The following is a 14,420-nucleotide window of genomic DNA, read 5'->3' as shown; positions in this document are numbered from 1 at the left end:
ATATACAATTAATAGTTACATACATTTCAAGTTTGACATTTCAATTTCATAGTGCACACGCATTTTATTTCACAAAAAAATCAATTCATTTTGGCGAGAAATAGGAGTAAATAATTGACATAAGCAGATTGTATAATAGCAACATTATTTGAAAGTAATAAAATTTGAAACTAATAACATTTGAAAGTGATAATATATAATTTATACGAACAAAATTAAAAAAAATTATAGATATATTGGTAATTAATATCAAAATTACATAACGTTATAGAGGAAAATGTTCTTACGGAATACGCGATATGCGAAACGCAAAAATTCGCGACGAAACAAAAATACTAATTAGTCACGGTGCTCGTTAATTCTCTCTATCTTTTGCTCGGAGTATTTGGTATATTTTACACGAGTTTACGCAAACCAAATCAGATTTAAAAATTATAGATATATATTTAATATGAAAATTACATAATTCTATAGAGGACAATGTTCTTATGAGATACGTGTAAAAATTCGCGATGAAACGAAAATCCAAATTTATTACAGTGCTCGTTGATTTTCTCTTTATCTTTCTCTCTCTCTCTCTCTCTCTCTCTCTCTCTCTCTCTATATATATATATATATATATACACACGCACACACACCCGTGATTCTTGGTGTATTTTTACGCGAGGCAGCTCGTAAACACATCGCGCGTCCGATGTCGATGTCCATCGGTGGACGGATAACGATCGACGTGTTGTAAAGGGCCTCGCGCCGGTACCGCGACATGACGCCAGTCCATGTTTATGAAGTGTCGCTATCACGACACGGCTACAAGTTATGCCGTGTATAGCCGCTTCCTGCCGGGACAGGCTACGAGCGACACGATACGTGCCGCGATATATGAATGCATTCTAGCCGCAACGGGGCGAATGTCATTCGCGTCACCCCGCCGGCCGTCGATATAGAGCCGAAGATTTACGATGGTGAAGTCTCGTGACAATGTCTCGTGTTCGCGACGGCGAAATACGCCCGTCCGTGACGCTGCGGAATATCCGCGCGTAGCATGTTCAATAAGAGCGAACTTTGGCGAATTATTGCGAGCCGTTGTCACGATAAGAGGGACCGAAGATGTCCAACATAGAATTTTTACGAAGCGCGCTTGAGACATTCTGTAATCCGCAGCAGAATTTAGGGTGGAATTCGACTTAGAAAAATGTTTGAGGATTTAAATAGAATTACATGTTCGTGCATCATATGATATTTATTGGCTTATATGATAAAGAAAATTACAAATAGAATTCTGTGCCAAATTCTATTGCGAATTGCAGATTGTTTGAGCTCATTTTAGATGATTTATAATTTATGACATAGATTTGCTCGCAAGGAAATATTTTAAAGAAAAGTATTTTTATTTATAGAAGTTTTATTTATATACGGATTTTTATACAGAGACGTAGAAAATATATACACATACATACTATTTCTATTTCTATTTTATATGTTAAATATTCGTATGTATCAAATTATATGCTTTATGTGTGTATTCGAGGCGCACATTGAATCTTTATTGAAATATTCTTTTTGTATGTATATAACATTTTTATACTACATTCAGAGAAAAACATGATGTTATCTACATAAGTGATAACTATGAGAGTTTTGTATAGAGAGTTTTGTAGAATTGTAATGTATATACAAATTTATAACTCTTCAAAAATAATCTCTCTACATTACACGAAATTTAAAGTAATAAAAGGAACTCTGCTTTTGTGTGTGTGAGAATTATGTCGCAAATTGTAAGTTACACAAAGTGAGCTTTAAATATACAATAGCAGCGCATTATTTATTTGAAATGTGTGGCTTTGTGTTAAAAATATTTTCATATATATTTCATGTGCAAATGTTTTATTTCTATTTTATTATGTGCAAATGCTCTATTTTTATTTCGTTATGTGCAAATGTTCTATTTCATTATGTGTAAATGTTTTATTTCTATTTTATTATATGCAAATATGCTATTTCTATTTTATTATGTGCAAATATTCTATTTCTATTTTATTATGTGCAAATATTCTATTTCTATTTTATATGTCAAATATTCGTATGTACCAAATCATATACTCTTACATGCTTTATGTGTATATTTGATACACACATTGAATCTGTATTAAATATTCTTTTTGTATTCATGTAACATTTTTATGCTGCATTCAGAGAAAAACGTGATGATGTCAACTATATAAGTGATAACTATACGAGAGTTTTCTATATAAAATTGTAATGCATATATAATTTGATAAATTATTTTGTATAATTATTACAATTAAAACTTTAGTTGTGACAATTGCAAAGTAATTTATTAAAAAAATTATGCATTACAATTGTACGTATCAAACTCATGTATAGTTGTCACTTATATAGCTGCTACTACCATGTCTTTTTCTCCGAATGGACGACACTATAATATCTTACAATATAATCACGACATTAACGGAAAGTACTTACCGTGTTTGCGAAAAATTGCAAAATAATCCAGATGGTATGCTGATACCGGTTCCGCCGGCGGAAACCGCTCTGAATTTCGTGCTCGATCGTTAGATCGCCGATGGCTCGTACGTGTGGCGGGTACGCGTGTATCGTGGATAACATTAGGCCCATAATTCGAAGGATAATATTAAGATTGGCACGGAACACAAAATAAAAGGTCGCGCGTCGTGTAGCCGTGACCGTCGGCGCCGCTCCGCGCCGCGCCGTGAGATCGGACAAGGAAAGGGCAGGGCGCGACTATTCGTAACGACGACTTAAACGCGGCCGATTTCTCATTCTCTCGTCGTAAACACGAAAGCGCGTACTCGCGCGTCCCTGCCGAACAAAGGAACCCGGGCGTGCTTTTTCGAACGCACACTCGCTCAACTTTTCGCACACATACTCACGCACCACATTCGGCCGTGCGGGAGACCGCCGTTTCGCCGGTACCGAAATCGCGTTTCTGGCTTCCTCAATTTTCGCTAACATTCGCGCACCGCCAACACATCAGCGAATTCCGCATCATACTTGCAAAGATCTCTGCCGCCGCGTGACAGTGGCCCCCTCGTCTGAATAAATCTTGGGCGTAACGATCGGCGCGGCCCCGCGCTCTCGCCGGGGCGAAATTAGTAACGCAATCCTTCAATTCGCCGAATATCTAATCTGCCGAAATTCCTATAATTCGTGGACCGCTAATATCCTTTTCGATCAGGATTATCGGTCCACACACGAGGCGGGCGGCTGGGAGGGCGAGTGGGAGGGAGAGTGGGTGCAGAGATAAGTTGTGCGCGCCGGCAAGATGCTCTCCGCTGCACCGGTGACGTCAGGGGGTTTGCGGTCTCCAAATTACAATATCGTTAAAACGCCACGGCAGGAGAGCGGGCGGCGGGACGAATGCCCTTTCCCGCCACTCGCTCGCCCGCGCTCGCGTAATAGGCTCATGATTATATGCATTATGCGGGTTAAGATTAATACGGTACGTAATAAAATAATTGAAATAATCGTGCGCGCAATACGCGTGGGCCAGAGTCGGTGGTATTGGTAGCTCGCCGTCGCCGCGGAGGAAGGTACGAGTGAACGATATTGATATCGTGAGGCGAAATGATATGCAATCGAGGACGAGTGCACTCGATGATTCGATACCTCCCGATACGATAGCCACTTGTTGGCCACGGAACGTTCTATTTGTGCATTTAGGAATTGAAGGTAAAGGCAAAATCGTTTTGAATCAGCTTAATGTACGTACATTCGAGAAGCGAGACTTTAAATTTAAAGTCTTGCTTTAAATACGTACATGAGGTTCATTCAATAGTCTTTCCTTATAAACATTGAACAAGTATTGATATAAAGAAAGCATTTTTTAAGGAGAAGTATGTCAATTAAATTATTGGTAACGAAATATCTATACATTTCGGAATTTAATGTAAACACAAAAGTATTTTGAATCAATTTGAAGTATATGCATTTAAGGTGAGATCTTAAATTTAAAATATCGCTTTAAATGTACGTACAGCACCGATCAAAAGTTTGAGATCAGTGATGAAAATGTTTAATTCAGATAATTTTTCTTAATAAACATTGTTATCGATGATCTCAAGCTTTTGACTGAGATACTATATATATTAGGTTTATTCAAACGACTTTCCATAAACATTCAACAAATGTTCATATGAACAAAGCATTTTTTAAATAGAAATATATCGATTTATGAACTGTATTCTATAGGAAAATATTTCTGAATCAATCTAGTAGAAATTTGTACGGTTTTTTTAGGGCTAGTTGTTCCAACTTCTTGTTAAATTAACTGATAGTTAAATCATATAATCTGTCTTTGTTTAAATTGAAGGAAAAACAAAGACAGATATATGATTTAATTATCAGTTGACTTACCAAGAAGTTGAAACAACCAGCCCTTAGAAATACAAGGTAAAAATATCAATGCCTGAATATAAATTTAATTCTGGATATTTTTATTGTTTTGCTCTTTAAATACGAATGCTTAACTTCCAACATAGAATATGTATACATATGAATACACATATACATTCTATGCTGAAAGTTTAAGTATTCTTACTTAAAGACCAACACAAAAAGAATGTCCAGAATCAGATATAGGCACTGGTATCTCTACCTCGAACGCTTTGGGATATAAATCTTTGGAAAAATTCGCAAAGGATCATGTAAGATTTTTACGGCAGACCTCTTTCATCTGTCTGGAGTAAAAGTGTAGACACATAATTACCCAAATGATGCACATGAAAAAATGCGTAACGATCGGCCGCAGTTAGCTGCGCGAAGCGCATTGTTAGCGCATCGGCGATACGGTTGTATGTTATTGCGGCATTATCGCGCAACAGGATGCGTTCCCCGTCGCGTGCGTAGGCAAACACGGTGCATATGGGGCAGAGTTCTTAATGATTTCAACAATGAGTATCTCAATTACGGCAAAAAGTAAGCTCGTTCGTCGGATATAACGAGCAAGCTTTCTTGTGGTATGGAAGAAAGAAATGTAGGAGAGCACCGGGCGCTTGTGCAAATATCGCACACCTTCTGCGGCTTTTATTTACTCGCGAGCGAGCTGTAGTAGACCGTAACATTTCGCGAGGGGTATACTCGGCGGAGCGCTTGCGAGCTGCACCAAGTGCTTTTATTGCTAGAAGAAATATGGAAGGCGGATCGTAAATACGCGTTCGGATAACAGGTTGCGGAAAATAGAGACTGCGCCGCCCGGGTCTATAATAAATATATAAACGATTATTTAATGGAGATCTTTTTTCATGCGGGACTTACAATTCGCGAAGAACGAGCCAGTGAAAAACGACCGAGTGCGCTTCAATTATTTAGTCTCGGCGGTTGTGTATAGTATAGTTTAGTCGAACTTCGCCGCGATTCTGACGTGATCGTGTTTAGAAAGAAGGAATACGGCTGCATATAGCCGTACAATTTTCAGGAATGACGGAAACGCGATTTTATCGTCGAGATTGGTCTCGCGGGGAAATTGTGCATCACATTATAATTAATTATTCGTAAAATGAAATTTAATTATTTTTATTTCCATTATTTCTTTTAATCAAATGACAGAGTGTTTAGTCGGAGTGGTTTAAATATTTAATATCTAGAGTGCTATTTTTTAAACATTTAGTGTTCAAGAATAATGACGATGAAAGAAAAGAAAGTTGATTTTTACAAGAAATTAATATTATAACGTTTGCTCAAATGATGCATAGTTCCGCCCAAATTTTCCTCCGTTGTTAAACTTGCGCGAAAAGTCATGTGTTATTCTCTGATCTGTATGAGATTTTAAAATTTATATTGATAAATCTAAAATGATACAGATGGAAATGATTTTTGTGTGAAAATATGAATTCTCTTTTCGTGATAATGTTATCTTTTGACGTTGATCTGCAAAGTTGCATTAACAAAATTTTTTCTCTCATCTTTAGCGAAATCCTCTTATATACGGCCTTAAGAAGATTTTTCCAAAAGCGAAAGGAAAATATTCTAAGCCCGATATTCTTAAAATAAGAGGAACTTCGTATTATCTACAGTACGAATTTTGCTTGTCACGTTTCTTGTATTGCGTGTAAGAGGGCGTTTTGTTTTGAGTGAACATATTCAAAAGAAAAAAAGTTCAAGCAATATTTAATAGATTAATAGTCTAATTCATTGGAAAAGAAATACTTTTTTAATAAAAGTTTTTGCTTAGAATATGGAATTATAGGAGATAGAACGCTCTGCAACTATAATTTATTTTCTTCCTTTCTTTCTTTCTTATTATTAGAATATTTCCTTCTTGGTATTAGAGAAGTTTTCTTGAGGCCATAACACATAAGAGGATTCTGTTAAGAATGAAATGTCTTTTTGTGGGTGTATCAAGTCCGAAACGGGCAAATAGAAGAGAAAGGATCGAACGGACGATATCTGTGCACGTTCGATCGCAGCTTTAGACGACAAGAGAATTGGAAGTTTCGCGATTTACTTTTCTACTTCAATATCGCGTGAGTCAGGGATTATGGGGAAAGACGCGTCGGTGAATTGACTTCCAGGGATGCACTATCGGCTGAATATTTATAACGATGGCGCCGGTACTCATAAAATTCTTATCTTCATCGTTAAGCTACCGCCAAGAGAGAAAGAAAGAGCACTCAATAACGCCGACGATTGGCCGTAAAGCGAATGGTTTACGGCGGAAGCATCACGTACGCGCCGCGGTCGCTTCACAGTTTTCCCGCTATCTTCCCCCCTTTTTTTACGTTCGCCAGTTTTCCCAAGCATAAGTCAGGAAAATGCAGGTGAAAAATAGATAAGCAGTTTCCGCGAAGTAGGTAATGACTGGCGGTTATCGCGCCTTACGTTCTCAGTCATGATCGGAACTGCTCCGTACGCATCAAGTAGCACATAAAGCCTCGTTCGAACAATCCTGTGAGTCGATAAATATTCACAAGCGCATGCGCGTTATGATTGTTCGTTAATATAAATAAATTGCATCGAGTGAACGAAGAAACGCGGACTAGTAACGTACGAAGCGTTGCGGCGCGTTGAAGAAGGTATCGTGAGACAGGAAGTCGCTCGGATAACAGAATTTTATCTGTTCCGAGCAATTAAATAGAGCAATTAAATATGGTATCGTCTTAATTTCAATACTTAGAAATGCAGTTTCTAACTGCACGCTCGTACACATCACTCAACAAAATATAATTTTATTCTCAGCGGATAATGTCGTTATCTTATATATATATGATCTTATATAGAATATTTTCCTTTTGGCTTTAGAAGAATTCTCTTGAGTCTGAAGGACTTCGCTAAAAATGAAATTAAAGGAGGTTAAATTTAGATCGATTTCTGCTTATTAGAAGTGGAGTATAAATTTGCATTATGTGTATTAATTATATCACTGCTAACCCGTGGGAATATTTTGAAAACCATCCTTGTTATATAATCCAATGATTCGCTAATATATGGTTTTTGAAATATTTACAGATTTACTCAATGAATTGTTATTTCTCTTACCATATATAATCGAGAGTAGAGAGGTTTTGTGTTTTTAAATCCATAAGTGACACCGTGAGGACCTTACCTCTATCTTTCAGATTCAATTATTATGACCTCAATTATAATATTATTTCATTGATATATTAGTGTTTTTGAAACTGACTCTTATTCAATTGCAATTTACTTCTATTCCCAGACATAATCGAGAATAGAGGATTTGTAGTATATAAATTGACTATGAAATGTTTTATAACAGTTTTTGTAATATTAAATGGGGAGAAACAGATTACATCATTTATAAACTAGTTACATTAGAGAAGGCATATTATTAGAAAACGAATTATTGCGTTATAACAGTGATTTTTAAAATATTCCCACGGATTATCAGTGATATAATTATGATTTTTGTATATCAGATAACCCATATAATGTAAATTCATGGTCCTCTAAAGTTCTAATAGACTACTTCTAATAGATAGAAATTCAAATTTGACTCTCCTTTATCTGGGTATATTAAATCCTTTAAAATGATGTTGAAAATTTTAATCTTTGATATCGTCACATCGATTAATATCGAGTTCGCAAATTGGCAATTTTTAGGCGAATCGCCAAAAAATTTGTCTGCTTTGTGCTTGCACAAGACGTGGAATCTTTTGGCGTATAAATCTCATTCCTCTTTTCGAATACAACGTTATACCGTCTTCTAAATATGGACATGTGAGAAGAGAAGAAAAGAGAAAGAGAGAGCGGGGCGGTTGTTCTGCGATCGTCTCTCGTTGGGCTCGTAAAAAAACAGGAGTAAAAAAGCGGGAAAAGAGCGGATGCAGCGTGGAAGCAGTATCGCGTTTTACGGGCACGTAATGCAGCCGATGCGCGGCCGTCGTCGGCGCACATCCGAGTCGTCGGGAAGTTGTTGCAACATCGTAATGCATCGGTAATCTCCGCTTCTTTTTCTCGGACTCTTCTAGTCCAGCCAGGTCGTGCTTCTGGTTGCGATTTCAGCAATTTATTCAATTTTCGGGCGTTTTTTCTCATCGCTGAAAGAAACGTCAAGTTATCCGTCGGCAATCTGTTAGCCGATTAGAGATTGGTCTCATGATCCTGATCAGGTTGATCCTTGTTATCTGATTTGTATAAGACGATACTGTCGAGTTTTGATAAATCATGCAATGAAGCGTGGCAATCAGGACCTTATTGATAATACGGATTACTGGTAGTTGGGACTCGATAACATCACCTTTTATAAAGCAGATAACTGATTGGAATCAGTATGATCAGGACCATGCACGGCAGAAGACCTTTTGTATTTGTGTTGAAATCTGTTCGTGTAGAAATGTTTGTGTTAAATTTTTAACATGTATTATTTTGGCCGTTCTGCGTCAAGCTCGTATTCTCAATTTCTGACTGTTGGAATAACAAAATTTACATGTAAATGTACAACATGGTGACATATTTTATATGTAAAGTGCACAGATAAGTTGTACTATTTTTTCACATATTTATCTTGCATTAAATTAACACAGAATTAGAACGAGTAAATTATAGAACATGTGAAATTAAATTGAACATAAAACTTTTTACAGTGTGGGATATATTTAGTTTGATATTTCGTGTCTCGTCGCGTCATTTATTCGGTTGTTCTTGATATTTCTTTTGTCATCGAAACTGCGCTTTAACTTGTTATTGCAAAAGTGCGCGCAATATTGTTGCTATTACATTCCTTTTGACTACGAATAATTTATACATCGTGATGATCATGCTTGATATCTTAAAATGTTCGCGCGACTTGATATCAATTGAGAATGTAAACTTTTTTGTGGAGCATAATGCCTTTTGAATTTCCCCTCGTAGACAAGATTTACACGATTCAATTTCGCGCAGCAGCTCGATAAAAATATCGTTGAACGAGCGGATACTGCGATTACCGGCGCGTCCGCGTGATTTCATTCATCTCCATGAGAAAGTTACTCGAGGCCTTGTTCTTTTCTTGTTTTTTTTCTTTTTTTACATTCTTCTCTCTCTCTCTCTCTCCTAGAAACAGAATACGTTTACAGCCGGCTGTGTGTTGCGCGCGTTTCGTGCTAGAGTCGACTGTACGCCTAATAAGTAATGGCGTAGGGATGTAAGGAAGCCTTGATAATTCTTCGAGCATGTAGCCAGGCAATTAAGGTGTAACGTTTCGAAGTTCTGGTCGTAAACAACGCGGGCAAAGTAGCGGAACCTTCGAGGCTCGGTTCCGCCCGTCAATTGTTACCAATTGTTGCCAATCAGAGTAATACGTGTCATTATACCGAGAAGGTTGGCAGCGGTGCGCAGCACCCCTCCGTGTACCAGACTGATTACACCGCGGGTAATATTAATTTGGCGCTAATTGGATAGTATCTGACGGACGCGCGCGCAGGTCGAAATCAGCGTTTTACAGGACGATGCGCCTTTATCTCCTGTAAAAAAAAAAGTGGTTCCTCTTCCGCCATTCGTGGACGTGTCGGAAATACTATCTCTTCTTCTCTCCTCTTTTTCTTCCTCTTTGTCCGTCACTTTTCGCGTCTCGTTCTCTCTTTCCAAATGGCGGTTTACACAGCGTTCTCTCCTGTTTGTGATATCTGTGTTGCGCTAATTACGTCGTAAATAATAGTGAGGGAAAAACGCAACGGCGCGTTGTGATTTATATACATTGCGCGATCGTCCGGCCCCGTTGTGTCTTATACTCGGCGAATCAAAGGAGCAGCGCGAGCCGCGTCCATAACTTATATCAATTAGCGAAAATTAAGCTTGACAAATTATTGCCGTTTCGACGATTGGCCGACGTTACGGGGCGTATAATTAGTGTTTCATACCATCCATTAAGTAACGCTCCATTACTTCATTCATTAACGCGCCGACGCAGCGTAGCCTTTTGCGTCTTGCGTTAATGTCTTTATTTATCGACGGTTGTCCTTGTCCTCCCTCGCATTCAGAATTTGATGCAAAGAAGACGCCCACTTTTATTTCGCAACAATTACACGGAAAAATACATACTGCAATCAAGCATATCACATAATTTTATCATAAGCGTCAGCTTCAATCATAATACACTCTGTAAGTTTAGCATTTCACAATCAAGAATATTAAAATAAAAAAAATTGGTTTATTTATTGTATAAAGTCGAATCATTTTCTTCTATAAAGTTTTGTGGTATTCTTGTAAAGGACAAAATTCTTTTTTTGAGTACATAAAATGGACTTTCCCTAAAATTTGTGATGAGCATATTTTAAGGATAATAAGAAAATATTCTTGGTTAAAGATAACAAAAAGAAAATTAATTGAGTGTAATCGATTTTCTTAGCAGCAGAATTATATTTTTTCCTATGCATTGTTTATAAAAGAAAATTGACTTTTCGGTTACATGGAATTGATGCAACTTAAAAAGTACATTAGGAAATTAGCATTTTTACCGGTTAGCGTTTTCATGGCGCACGCGCGCGCGATATTCGTTCCACTCCTCGCGGGGGTTACAACCGTTCCACAGCGTTGGACACATTGACGACTGTTGATTAAGCAGCATGGCGCACTTTGCAATTCAAGAATCCGATGCGCTGCCGCCGCAGGTCCGCGGACGGATAATTCTCTCCGCCTTTCGCCGCCGCCGTAGCCGCCAGTGTCGGCGGCTACTTGGTCCGCGTACCAGTTACTTGGCATTTACATTGCCGCGACGTGGGAGTAGATTTATTACGTGACGGTTACAAGTAGTTCCTGGAGATTGTCGCAGGATAATCGATAATTGCCGCTTCGCTCCGTTTAGATTTATCGTCGGTGATTGCGCCGGCTCGATCGCATATTCATCATCGTTCATCACAAAACACGCGGTTTCTCTCCCGGCCTCTTCCTTTCGTTGCGATACGTCAATAATCTAACGACTTAATCGTTTAATTGTTCGTCGATGTTATCTGTCTTTCTCTGCGCGCTTTAATATCTTTTTTTTACGACGGCGTGATATGCGATACGTTTCTAATTGTGCATTCTAGCTGTGCTTTGAAATTTCCTTGTGAGTCTTTGTGGATCCTTGAAAACTAAACATTTCGAATTTATTGCTAATATCAATAATCCCGAATTATTCAGCATTTTTTCGGCCAGAATATGGAGGGTATTTGCAGATTTAGTCTTTTTGTTAAAAGTACACAAAAAATATCTTATAGTTTTATTTCTTATGTAAATTCTTTTAGATTTTACTAGATGTTTTTAGTAATACAGAATTGGAGAGTATATAGAGTGAACTTCCTAGAACAACCTTTGCAGTTCTCGTGGAGATGTAGTACGGATTGAGATAAACATAAAAGTCGTATACCGTTTTGTGATATTACATTTTGTTCAGTTTTTCCTAATATGCAAACACATCATGGCAGATATCGCAATTGCAGCTCATCTACCAAATCACGCGTGATCATTTATAAATCTTCTTTAATTACTATCTCGATAATATATTGTGAATATCACAAAATAGTATAGGACTTTTATGTTTACCTTCGTACTATGAGTCTATGAGAGCTTCGAATGTTGTTTTAGGACATCCTATATAGCTTATATAAAAATGGAAGGGCAATAAATGATTGCAGAATGTCGAGCTATTCTTTTGGTTATCGAATCCTATAGTAATTTGTACTATAAAGTTATATCTCCGTACATAAAATACAAAATATTTTCCCCGTGCGAATAAATTAGCATTTTATGAGAGAATCAGGTTTTTTGTTGAAAAGCCGAATTTGCAGAGAACGGCACACATAGATCAGAGATGAAATTATTTCGTTGCGACACGCGAATTAATTGACTTATATGGCGAGGTATATTTATGTGAGTCGAAGGCTGCTCGTATTTTTTCGTGCAAGGACTTGACGTGTTTCGAACGTGGCGAGAGCGAGAGAGGCTCTCTCCGCTGCTCAATTACCTTGGGTTCTGGTAACTCGATGCGATTAGCATACGCGTTGCGCGGACAACGTTGCGCTCGAGCGAGAGACGTGGGGCGACCCGAACATCGACGGTGCATCGCACTCTTTCGCTGCGGGAATACGTAAGGGGAATAAGAAGAAGAACACGACGGCGAAGGAGAAGAGCGGGAGAAGAAGCGGAGAGAAACAAGAGGAAGAAAACCAATGCGTTCGTGCATCGCGTGGCTGAAAGTGAACCAACCGGTGGCCACGCCTCCTTAGACAGCCGCCAGCCAACAATTAAGATTTGATCGGCAAAAATGGTCGAGGCAAAATGGCGCTGGCCACTGAATACGTAATGCCCCACGGACGAGACGTGGCGATCTCGAACCGGCTGGTGGAATCGACGCATCCGCGCGCTTCGTTCCATCTTCGGACTCCATTTCGAGCCGGTAGCTTCGATTAGGGAGTAAATGGCCGATTCGCGATTGCCCGTATAATTTCAGGCGGAACTGCAACTAACGGAGACATTGTTATTCGAGGTGTTTTCGGAGGGAGCCAGACAAGGAACCTCGTCGGTTGAGCCCCCGCGTCTCGCTCGACACGCACTTACTTACTCACTCACGCATGCATGCATGCATACACATGTGTGCGCGCAAGAGAACACGCCTTCGCAGAACTAATTTCAATCCGTTTGATATCGAACTCGCCCGACTGGTGTTTTGCGCACAAACGTGATCCGCACTGTAATTAGTACCGATTATTCTGGTCCGCATCTTTAAGACGACTCGAGCTAACGATTGTCGCGAATTCGAATTTAATTCTCCCGCGAATCCCAATTTGCATATATGAACATACATTATACGGAGAAAAGAGTTTGGTTGGGTAAAATATGTACAAACCAGAAATTTTGGTAATTTCAACCGAAATTTTCTGATTAGTTCATATTTCATTAGAAATTTGTCAATCTAACTAAACTTTTTCTCTGTGTAAGCTTCAATAAAGCTATAGTATTTACTAGGCCCAAATTCAATTATTCTATTTTAATTTCATTTCTTTTAATTCAAATTTTGTGTCTGACATAATATCCCAGACAGCACAAACTTGTAAAAGACGCCCTGTTCTCTTTGGATGTCTTTTACAAATTTGTAATGTCTGGATACAATATGATATAATATCGAGTTATGTGATAAATAATGGGTAGAGTTTACGTCTTTCTATGAAAAAAGATGCAAGCCTCATGGGCGCCTAAAATTCATTAAAAAATCGTTTTTATTTTCTAGTTGCGTCTTTTTCACTTATTTTTTGAAGGTCAAGTTTGTCAGATGAATATCTTTAAGAAAAAAATTGACCATGCTTGACTTCCTGAACGATTGCGAAAAACCTTAATGTTATTTAAACTTTTAAAATCATGTATCAAATTTCCATCTTTATTATTTTGGAACTTCATGTAGGTCATATGGGTTACGTCGGTTGGATCATTCTTGCATAACTATGGCCAATTGATATACTCAGCATTACGAACGCCTGCGTGCGGGCAACCGAGTGTACACCGCTGTGGTTGCTCTTCCATTCGAATTCGGTAGTCGTAGTGGAAATCCACGTGTAGATATCGCCGAAAACACGAAAATCGCGACATGTCCGCGGATTTTCCATTCCCTCTGATCGTCCGAACCCTCGTCGTCGCTCGCGTTCGCGAGTAGCCTATGGATAGCCTTTGAGTAGCGTCATTATGCGGAGGACATAAATCACATCGATAGCGAACTCGACGGGTGTCGATCTTGCCTCACGATCGTTCATTCGACGCGTTCATTACAAGCGAGCATGTCGGCGCTATCGAAAGTTCATCAGGTCGTTTGTTCATCCGTCAGTCCGCTCGGGCTGCCGCCGTTATGCTCCGCGTCTTTGTCCTCGTTTCCTCGTCTGTTGCGAGTGGAGAGATCGCGAGATCTCTCCTTCTCTCTCCTTCTCTCTCTCTCTCTCTCTCTCTCTCTCTCTCTCTCTCTCTCTCTCTCTCTCTCT

General features: G+C 38.7%; 1 long non-coding RNA gene across 3 annotated transcripts in view; it reads left to right on the top strand.

The window, feature by feature from the left end:
- LOC116848199 overlaps window positions 1-14,420 on the top strand; it is a 126,564-nt gene that overhangs the window by 3,534 nt on the left and 108,610 nt on the right. The window lies entirely within an intron of this gene.

This window comes from Odontomachus brunneus, unplaced genomic scaffold (assembly GCF_010583005.1).
Source record: "Odontomachus brunneus isolate Ranch 3 - 2012 unplaced genomic scaffold, Obru_v1 Obru_scaffold_091, whole genome shotgun sequence".
NCBI classification, from domain to species: domain Eukaryota; kingdom Metazoa; phylum Arthropoda; class Insecta; order Hymenoptera; family Formicidae; genus Odontomachus; species Odontomachus brunneus.
Note: the sequence above shows the minus strand (reverse complement) of the source record. Positions and strands in the feature narration are given on the sequence as shown.